Consider the following 10,405-nt stretch of genomic DNA (forward strand, 5'->3'; position numbering starts at 1 on the left):
GATATATGATTAGGTATTATTGTCATGACAGGAATCCTGAATGAATGCAGCACAGTGGAGGGTACTTGGGGGGAGGAATTGTATAACAATGAAGGAATTTTTCTTTTACTTTGGAAAGAGAAGAATGAATTGGAGGGAGGGGTGGGCAGGTAGAAAAGTGCAACGATGAATGAATGGAAATCCTAAGTCTCTTTAAACTTTAATGAAAATTAATTAAAAAAATAAGAAAAAAAACCACGACAACAGCTTAAAATAAGGCTGACTTGCAGAGTCCACAGACACAGTTCAGAGCTCTGACGGCTTTGTTGCTGAGATGCGGAGTGTAGTTAATTCTTGGGGATAAAACTTGGTGATACCATTCTTGCTACTTGGGGTGCGAGTAATCATCATCATCATCTTCACTAAATAATTAAATATTGTAAATACTAATTATTTTTAAAGTAATGAATAGCTTGCTGCAGAGGAAATGCCAAACAGCAGTTTTGCTTTTCACCTTTTTCTTTTTTTTAATTTTTATTTTATTTTTTTATTTTTGTGTGAGTGTACTGTCAAATCAGATCTGACTGGTACAGGAGGCGATTGTCCCTCCTTCCCCGGCAGAGCATCTGGTGGATTCAAACCATGCGCCTCTGGGATTGTAGTTGCAGCTCCTTGCCACTAGGCCACCAGAGCTCCCCGCTTTTCACCTTTTTCAACAAAACAAAAATCTCCTTTGGATTTCTTTTGGTTGGCAAAAACAAGTACCAATGCAGGTCTTTCATAAAAGCAAGATGGTGGAAAGTGAACTTTCCCAAAGCGTGGGACACGTCTGTTGCAGAGTGGACCTGTGTTTTTCCACGTGGTTTTCAAGGCTGTGACCTTTAAGAAGCAGATTGCCAGGCCTTTCTTCTGAGGCACCTCTGAGTGCACTCAAGCCGCCTACCTTTATTTTGATGATCATCTGCTTCTCTGTTTGCACCACTCGGGGATTCCTCAAGGTCCCCAAGGCCCTCAAATGTCCTATATCTGCAACAGACAGCTGGACATCTTCTTTCTTGGATAACCAACTTCCTAGTCACTATATATCTACAGTCAGACTTAATGAATTTGTATTAATAATAGCCAGCAACAGCATAATTTTTCAGGTATTGTTAAGTATTTCAAGGCAGAGCGTTAAACCAAGTGCAGGACTCTTCTGAGTATGTGGTGACTGCCCATGAAGCCAGCCATGATAGCAGCTAACATATAGTGAACATTTGCTGTATCCAGGCACTGTGTCGGGCCCTTACCATACCAGTCTCATGTGTAACTCTCAGCAACCCCATCATCTCTCTTGTATAGATGAGGAAATGAAAGCTTTAGGCAAGTCACATGACTTACTCAGGTCACCCGGCTAGAGCTGGAGCAGAAACTCAGCCTGTCTCCAGAACCCAGAATCTCCAGCATCACCCAGGCAACTCCAGCCTGGAGGGGCAGGGCGGTTGTTGGCCAGGGCAGCTGCTTCCTGTCCCATCTTCTGCCATATTTGGGGCAGAGAAGAAGATGAGGCAAGATCCAGCAGCTGACAATGAAGCAGCAATGGTCGTGCTGGCAGAGGGGTGCTCACAGAAGGACCAGGTTGGAGATAAAAACATGAGCACTGGAATTGCATGGGCTGGTGGCAACTGATAGATATCCCAGCTTTGTCGGCTACCATCTCATCCAGAATGGGCTTCTCCAGCCCTGTCCTCCCCACTTCCTTGATGTCACCTCTAACTCTGCCTTCCTCTTCCTCTCTATGGCCACAGTTTCCTCTCTCAGTCCTTCCTCCCCCACCACCCCACCCCTTTTCCATTCTACCCTTCATCAAGAAGGTATATCCAGTTTTGTCTTTTCAGCTCTGTCCTCAACATGCCCCACCCTTAGCTCTGTAGTAGTAGTGACAGCCACTGGTTAGTGAGCTCCTATGTGCCAGGCATAGTGCCTTTACAAGTTTCATTCAAAAAAGCTCAAACTCATTGCTGGTGGAGCCTACTTATATCTGACCCTCCAGCGGAGTTTGGAAGCTGTTAATCACAGGAGAGGAGATTGCCCATCTTTCTCCCACAGAGCCAGTGGATTTGAACTACCAAAGAGGTATCACTTTTGGATTAGCTGTGAAGCTCCCTGGATAGAGACTTGGAATTTGTAGCAGTCTCCAGAGCTCCCTTGTTACAAGTGTTGCTGTTGTTATGTGCCATTGAGTTGACTATGACTCATAGTGACCCTATGAATAACAGATCTGAACTCTGTCTTATCCTGTGTCATCACTTCATCTCTGACATGCTTGAGCCCACTGCTGCAGTCAGTGTCAGTGCATTTCCTTGAGTCTTTCTCACTCTCTTTTACTGACTCTCTGCTTTTCCAAGGATGGTGTCTCTTTCCAAGGAATAGCCCCTCCTTAATATGCTCATGATGTATGAGATGAAGCTTCACCATCCTTACCTCTGTAAAAAGATCAAGGATAGCATGAGGACAGCCAGCTCCACTGAACTCTCCCCAGAGACAATATCCACTGTACAAAACTAATCCTGTTAGTTTCAGACATGGTCTCCCGTGCTCTTGCACGTACTAGTACTAATTCCTATACCAGTATTACTGCTCTACTGGGTCAGAAATCCATTGCAATGACTACACAGACTTTACAGAACCATTCATGGTACACTGGGCTGATAGGCAGCATTGTGATAGATGGTGAAGAGATTGAGCTTGTTAATAGCTTTTGTTTGCTTGGCTTCACAAACAACACTCTTGGTACCAGCAGCCAGGAAATCACAGTCAAATTGCGTTAGGTAAGTCGACTGTCAGGGTCCTCTTCAGAGTACTGAATAGCAACCTTGTTAGTCTGGAGACTAAGGTGCACCTGATCCAGGCCATAGTCTTCACAATTGCATGCTATGCTTCAGAAAGTTGGACAATGACTAGGGATGATAGAGAATGGATGCCTTTGAGCTGTGGTACTGGAGAAGAGTGTTGAATATACATACCATGGATTGCCAGGAGTGCAAACAGGCTCACCGAGAGGAAGTGAAACCAGGCTGCTCCTTGGAAACCAGGATTCTGAGGCTTTGTCTGACATACTTTGGGCATGTTGCAAGGAGCGACCAGTCCTTAGAGAAGGATGGAGAAAGAGAGGAAGACCATTGATGAGATGGATTGATACAGTGACTAGGGTAATGAGAGTAGGAGTGTCAGAGGCAGTGAAATTGGCACAGGATAGAGCCGGTTTCAGGGCTGTTTGTCCGTAGGATTGCTATGAGTTGCAAGCAACTTGATGACACATAACAACAAAAGCAGGGCTTATTATGGAAGTTAACAGATTTCTCATTTAGATTGGCAGCAGGATACAACCCTTAGTCCAGAAAGCTTTTCAAGTGATTGCAGGACCTTTGACTTTCAGCCTCACTGCTTGGGTTAGTTCTGTTAGTTACGACTTCTTCTTCCCCCAGTCCTCTAGGAAGCTTGGGTGAAGGCCTCTGGCTCTGGCTTTATGGGACAGCAGTCCCCAGTCAGCACTCTCAGGATGGCTTCTGATTCTCTGCTGAGGCTTTTCTTGCTCTTGTGTAGATCTGGTCTGGCTGACAGGAATCTCTAGCTCTGAGGGATGCATGCTGCTTCCTCTTTATTGGTGTTAAGAGTCCCATCTCTGCTGCTGAAACTGCTCCATTTAAACCTAGTAAGATGTGGGACTAGATTGGGGGAGCTTTGGTGGCCTAGTGGCAAGAAACCGCACTGCAATCCCAGAGGAACACGGTCCAAATCCACCAGACGCTCTGCCGGAGAAGGAGGCGCAATATCCTCCTGTACCAGTCAGATCTGATTTGACGGTACACGCACACAAAATAATAAAAAAATTTAAAAAAAATGTTAAAAAAAAAAGATGTGGGACTAGCCAAACACCTTGTGGATAGACTAACATGCCCTATATGTATGATCCCTCTCATCCATGTGGCAAGATCGAATGCTTGGAGAGCCACTTTGAACAATAAACCCTTGACATCACAGCCTCCCTGGAGCATCCTGGCTGCCTCTTCTTGAGGATGTATTTGTTCTGTTGGCAGTCCATGAGATAGTCTGTTCTCTTCCCCAACATCACAGCTCAAAGGCATTGATTCTTCTTTTGTCATCTGAGTCACTGTCCACCTTTCAGATGTATAACAAATAATTGAAAAGACTACTGTTTAAATCAGGCACACCTTAAGCAAGGACTGAGTCCTGTTACAAGTGTTTAACTTCAGATTGCTCCCACAAACCTGTCAACAGTGATTATTATTGTAACTTTATAAAGAAAGAAACTAAGGCCTAAAGAGGCTATGAAATTTTCCCAGGGCTACATGACTGGGGTGAGCTAGGGAGAGGAAACTTGGGAGAAGGTCTGAGCCTGCGTATTTTCTATCTTCACCTCCTTCCTTCCCCAGAGATGAGGTCATCCTGACAAGGTGCCTTAGTTTCCTAAACTTGAAGTACATTTTCTCATAAAGAATATAGTTTGCAGAATATTCAATTGGAAGGAAGAATATAGTGCATATGTGAAGAAGGAAGGTTTAATCTTTTCTACTCACTTACATTAGCTGGGGTTGGGAAGAAGCACTATGATCGCACAGTTATTAAAGAGTGTGGCTGCTAACTAAAAGGTTATTGGTTTATATATGCACACCCATGTTTATTGCAGCTTTGTTCACAATAGCAAGGAGTTGGAAACAACCTAAGTGCCCATCAACAAACGAATGGCTAGAGAAGCTGTGGTATATTCGCACAATGGAATACTATGCTGCATTAAAAAACAAGGAACTCATGCAATATTATTCAAAATGGTTGACTCTGGAGAACATTATGCTGAGTGAAATGTCCCAGTCACAAAGGGACAAATATTGCATGGTGCCACTGTTGTAGAATGGGACTGTCCTTGGGGTTGGGGAGAGACTGAGTAAGATGGGTTCAATAATGTATGCTGCACTGAAACAGAGAAGGGAGAAAACTGTTTAAAAGAGATACGTAATTAGGTATTTCAGTCATAACAGGAGTCTAGAGCGATGGCTACATGGTGGAATGGACCTGGGGGAGGGTTTGTAAAATAATGAAAAAATCTTTTACTTTTCCAAGAGGGTAATGTCTGGTGGGGGATAGCCTTGGGAGGGGACAAATCTACAACAATGAATGAATGGAAATCCAAAGCCTCTGTAAATTTTCACTGAAATTAATAGCAAATTTAAATTAAAAAAAAAAGAATTAAGTTAGAGTAAGGATGGCAATGGAAGCACCTTACCTCTGTAACTTGATTTGTGCCACTATTAGAACCTCTACTCAGAATATTATTGCTTTTCAATTTTTGACTCATGCACTTTTAACTTGTTAGTTAAATTTGTATCTTCTAGGCTGCAACACTTCCATGATAGATCTTCAAGGATATGAACATGTACGGCTAAGCACAATTGATAACAGTGCATCTAAATACCAAAATCAATCTCCATAATAGTCTATGTGTTTCCTACTGCCAAAGGGGCCCTTTAGAGTAGTGAGAGAAGACCTTCACCCTGAAACCCACAGCGTCCCTTTTCAGCAGGAAGTAGCTAAGAGAATACGCCATCCCCTTTTCCTTATGAATCAGGGTGAAGTCTCTCTCAGGGAGGAGTGGTAGGGAATGGCAAAGGACACACTGACAAAGGAGATTAATCAGAACTGGCTTTGACAAGCACTGTGGCAACTGGACAATTAAAACAAGACGTTCGGGGGGAGGGGAAGAAGAACGAACTGGGGATGAGGGTGGAGAAAACAGTGCAACAATGAATGAATGAAAACCCAAAATCTCTGTAAATGTTCATTAAAACTAATAAAATTTAATTAAAAAAACAGAATAAGGGAATGTTAAAAAAATAAATAATTTTTATTAAAAAAAAAAGGTTATTGGTTTGAACCACCAGCTATTCTCTGGGAGAAAGGTGAGATAGTAGGCTTCATTTAAGATTTACAGCCTTAGAAATCTTGTGGGAAAGTTCTGCTCCAAGGTAGAGGATCAATAGGAGCTGGGCTTAACTTGGTGACAGCAATTTTTTTCTTTTCCTTTTTTTTATTATTAATTTTAATGAACGTTTACAGAGACTTTGGATTACCATTCATTCATTGTTGCATTTTTCTCCCTGCCCCTGGCCAGTTCGCTCTTCTCTTTGAAAAGTAAAGGAAAAATTTTTTCGTTGTTATACAATCCCCACTCCCCCAGTCAACTCCACTATGCAGCCTTCATTCTGGACTCCTGTCATGACAATAATACCTAATCATATATCCCTTTTAATCAGTTCTCTCCCTCATCGGTTTAAATTCAATATACATAATTTATCCCATCTTTCTCAATCTCCCCCAAACCCTGATGTCAGTCCCATTTTACAACAGTGTCACTATGCGATATTTGTCCTTTTGTGACTGAGATACTTCACTCAGCATAATATCCTCCAGGGTCACCCAATTTGTATAACATTTCATGAGTTCCTTATTTTTCAATACAGCCTAGTATTCCATTGTGTGAATATACCACAGCTTCTCTATCCACTCGTTTGTTGATGGGCACTTAGGTTGTTCCACCTCTTTGCTATTGTGAACAAAGCCGCAATAAACGTGGGTGTGCATGGTGACAGCAAATTTTATTTTGGTTTAGGGGGACAGATGAGGAGGAAGGACCCTTTTACATCCATTCTGTGCACAAGTACCTCAAGGTATGGAAAACATGAGAGAAGGAGGTTAGATTCTGGACTCTTTTCTCACTGGTTAAAGAGAAGAGTTTTGCTCCTTGGTGCTCCCATGGAGCCCTTTCTCTGGGAGCACTGTGGGACTGAGGAGTGTCATCTCTTCCCTTTTGTAAGGGCCAGGCCGTTTTTGAAAGGGCCTTGGTGGTGCAATGATTAGGCACATGGCTGCTAACTGAAAGACTGACAATTTGAACTCACCAACAAACTAGTTTCATGGGACAAAGACCTTACAGTTTGCTCCTATAAAGGTTACAGCCAAGAAAACCCAGTACAGAATTTTACTTTGTTGCATGAGGTCCATGAGAGTTGAATTATTTCAACTCATTGCCATTCTGCAATTCAAGAGTAGCCATCTTTGTGTGGGAGCAGCTATCTTTGTGTGGGACATACTGCAATCAAATTGATTCCAACATAGAATAGAGTGCCTCATAGGATTTCCACTCGTGCGGGTGCGGGTACAGAAATTAATCTTGTCAGAGCTCTGGTGGCATACTTTGTAGGGAGTTGTGCCACTAACCCAAAGGTGGCACCTCTCTAGTGGGTTCGAATCCACCAGTGGCTTTGTGGGAGACAGATGGGCAGTCCTCTCCTGTGATACTTACAGTCTTTGAAAACCAGATGGAGGGTCAACTATAAATTGGTTCTGGAGAGGAGAGGGAGAAGGAGAGGGATTTGGAGATGGAGAGGGGGAAAGGGAAAGAATAGGAATCTTTATGGAAGCAGTCTCTCATCTTTTTCCTGTGGAACGTTTGGTGGGTTTGAATCTCCTGTGTTTTGGTAAGGAAGCCTAATGTTTGGTTAGCTAGGAGGTCACTTTTAGTTCTTCTGGCTGTTGAGAGAATCAGATGTTATTATCTGAAGCTTTACGAGGTAGAGACATCGAGAGAGTGAGAAATGGTGATGAAGAGTTAAATAGTTCTCAGGAACAGCCTCAGCTAAGAGACACAGTAGTGACATCACTGTGGGATTGTGGGGAGTGTGGACCATATGGAACGACACTGTGGGGTCACTACAACGACCATAAAACTTTAGTGTGCTGTTTCAGTAGAAATGCATTGTTGTTGTCATGTGCCAGTGTTGTTATAACCCTAAGTACAACAGCTCTGAAACTTGCTCTTTTAATAAAAATTGCCCTTATATTTGGTGATTAACAGCAAAAACATTTTCATAAGCCCAGATTACACATATCATTGTAAATATTAGGTTAAACTCTTTACTTTTGAGCTTCTTAGTGCTCTCCAAGGAGCTCTGGTGACATGGTCCATAACGTGTTAGCCTGCTACCCGAAAGGTTAAGGCTTCAAGTCCACCAGCTGCTCCTCAGGAGAAAGATGAGTAGTCTCCTCTATAAGGATTTATCGCCTTGGGAATTAGATGGAGAATCACTGGGAGGCAGGATCAGCGCCCGTCAGAGGACTACACTCTGTCAGAGTCAGCATTACCCAGTTACCTTGATACTTTAGGTCACATGGTTTTGTCTGCTTCATTATTTTCTTGTGGTCAGTGTTTGTATTTTGGCAAATTTTCATGTTTTAGCAACAATTTTGTGGTAAGTCATGTTTAGGAACCTACGTCAATGACATTTTTGAGAATTAAATAGAATTTACGAACTCTGGTGGCCTAGTGGCAGGAAGCTGCGCTGCAATCCCCAAGGCACGTAGTTCGAATCCACCAGATGTTCTGCTGGCGAAGGATGAACAATTTCCTCCTGTGCCAGTCGGATCTGACTTGACAGGACACAAGAAAAAAAAAAAAAGAAGAAATATGTCCTCTCAGTTTGAATCATGTTATAAGTCAGTGTAGAAAGATTTTACAAAACAGTTTAGTTGTTAGTATTCATATAGTCTAAGAAATACTACACTTAAGCAATTTGCAGCTCTGTCACATGTTGTTCTATGATTAGAGTTCCTAATAATCGTGAAGAAAACTGTATGGTCTGATGTGGAGGAGGTCCATGGGAGAGTGACTTCATGGGGAACTACAGTGAGTGCCACCAGCTTTAGTGACATCACTGGATAGGTCAGGGGTTCTGGAGAAGCCGACTTCCGCTCTGGAGACAGAGCCTCTAGGGGGCTAGATCCTGGCAGTCTTCTCCACTGAGCTCAGAGTCATTCACTCATCCATCCATCCATCCATCCATCCATCCATCCATCCATCCAGTTAACATTTGTTCTCAAGTGTCTGCCATGAAGGCATCCCTTGATGACACAGACGCTTCATGATCAGTGAGGTCTGGTGGCACGAGCTATAGTGAGTTATCCTCTTCAGTGGTTCTAACCTACCAGTGTCTCCTTGGGGAAAAGAGGGACAGTCTCTTTCCATGCCATTTAGAGCCTCAGAAAGTCAGTGGAAGATCACTATGAGTTTGAGGTATTGCTTTGGGTTTTTTTAGTTTGAGCAAATGCTTTATGGACTTAGGTATTAACTGAAAGCATGGCATGGATGGAAGTTCGAGTCTACCCAGAGACACCTCTCAGGGAAAGCTCTAGTATTCTATATTTTTTCCCCCATCTCCTTCAGTCAGCTATTGAAAACTGTGACACAAAGATCTCTGACACATGCAGGGTCACCAAAGGTCAGAACTTTGACTGAACTGTGGTTGGTATCAGGATGTGTCAGGCACTGTGTTTAGTATGAGCAGGAGAGAACAGAACCAGATGGACATGTCCCCTTACCTCATGGAGTATATAAGCCCCCCTATTCCCCTTCTGACCTCCTGTGGAGGACAGACAAGGCCATCAGAGCTCTGAGAAGACCATCAGAGGCCCAAAGGGAGGCCATGCAGGAGTGTGCAGGCCTTATTTGGGAGCCCATGGCTGCCATTGGAGAGGTTCTTGCTCACTGTGGGCCCGGGGTGGTGGGGAGAGGCAGGAGCAGGCACTTAAGTAGCATTTCACTTCTCTCACACACATCAGACAGGGAATCTGATTTTTGTTAGTGATTTTCCTCTGAGCACATGCGAGATGTCCTTGCCCCTCCTCCTTTTGCACTGTCTGTCCCTCTGTCCAGTTTGGATGGACTCCACAGTGGATTCCCTCCTTCCTATTACCAGTTCTCCAATAGTACCTCTTTTCTCCAGGAAAGAGGGTGTGTGGAAGGTGGAAATCTGTGTGGGGACACTTTCTCTCTGGGGCCCTCGGACTCTAGAAGAGACTTCTCTCTGAAACTCGGTTTCCTGGGCCTCTCTTGGCCTTGCTGTTTCACAGTTGCTGCAGGAAGAGAGGTCCTGTGCCCTCTCTACTCAAAGGAGCTGCCTGGCCTTCTTGTGTCTTCTCACAAAACACCCGAGTCCTTCACACTGGCACGCTACTAAACAGAGCTGATGGCCTAGCTGAGGAGGAGCAGCCCTCATGCTGAGGGAGGTCTGAGATACCCATGCGATATGGCCCGCCTCCTTGTGCTCTGTCATGGGAAATGCCATCAGTGCCTCCTTCCTTGCTGTGCTCTCTGGAGCACACACTAGCTGGGCCATCTGGGTGAACTCTGAGGCTCTCTGTCCCTGTCATATCTATAAAATGGGGAACATAATAGCACGTACCTTACAAAGTCATTCCAGACCAAAAACCAGTTGGCCTTGAGTCCACTCTGACTCTATGACTGTGTGTGCATGCCACTGAGTAGAACTATGCATAGGTATTTCTTGGGTGTGATTTTTTTTTTAAATTGTAT

This window comes from Elephantulus edwardii, unplaced genomic scaffold (assembly GCF_000299155.1).
Source record: "Elephantulus edwardii isolate Elephantulus edwardi_28Jun2011 unplaced genomic scaffold, EleEdw1.0 scaffold00017, whole genome shotgun sequence".
Taxonomy (NCBI): Eukaryota; Metazoa; Chordata; class Mammalia; order Macroscelidea; family Macroscelididae; genus Elephantulus; species Elephantulus edwardii.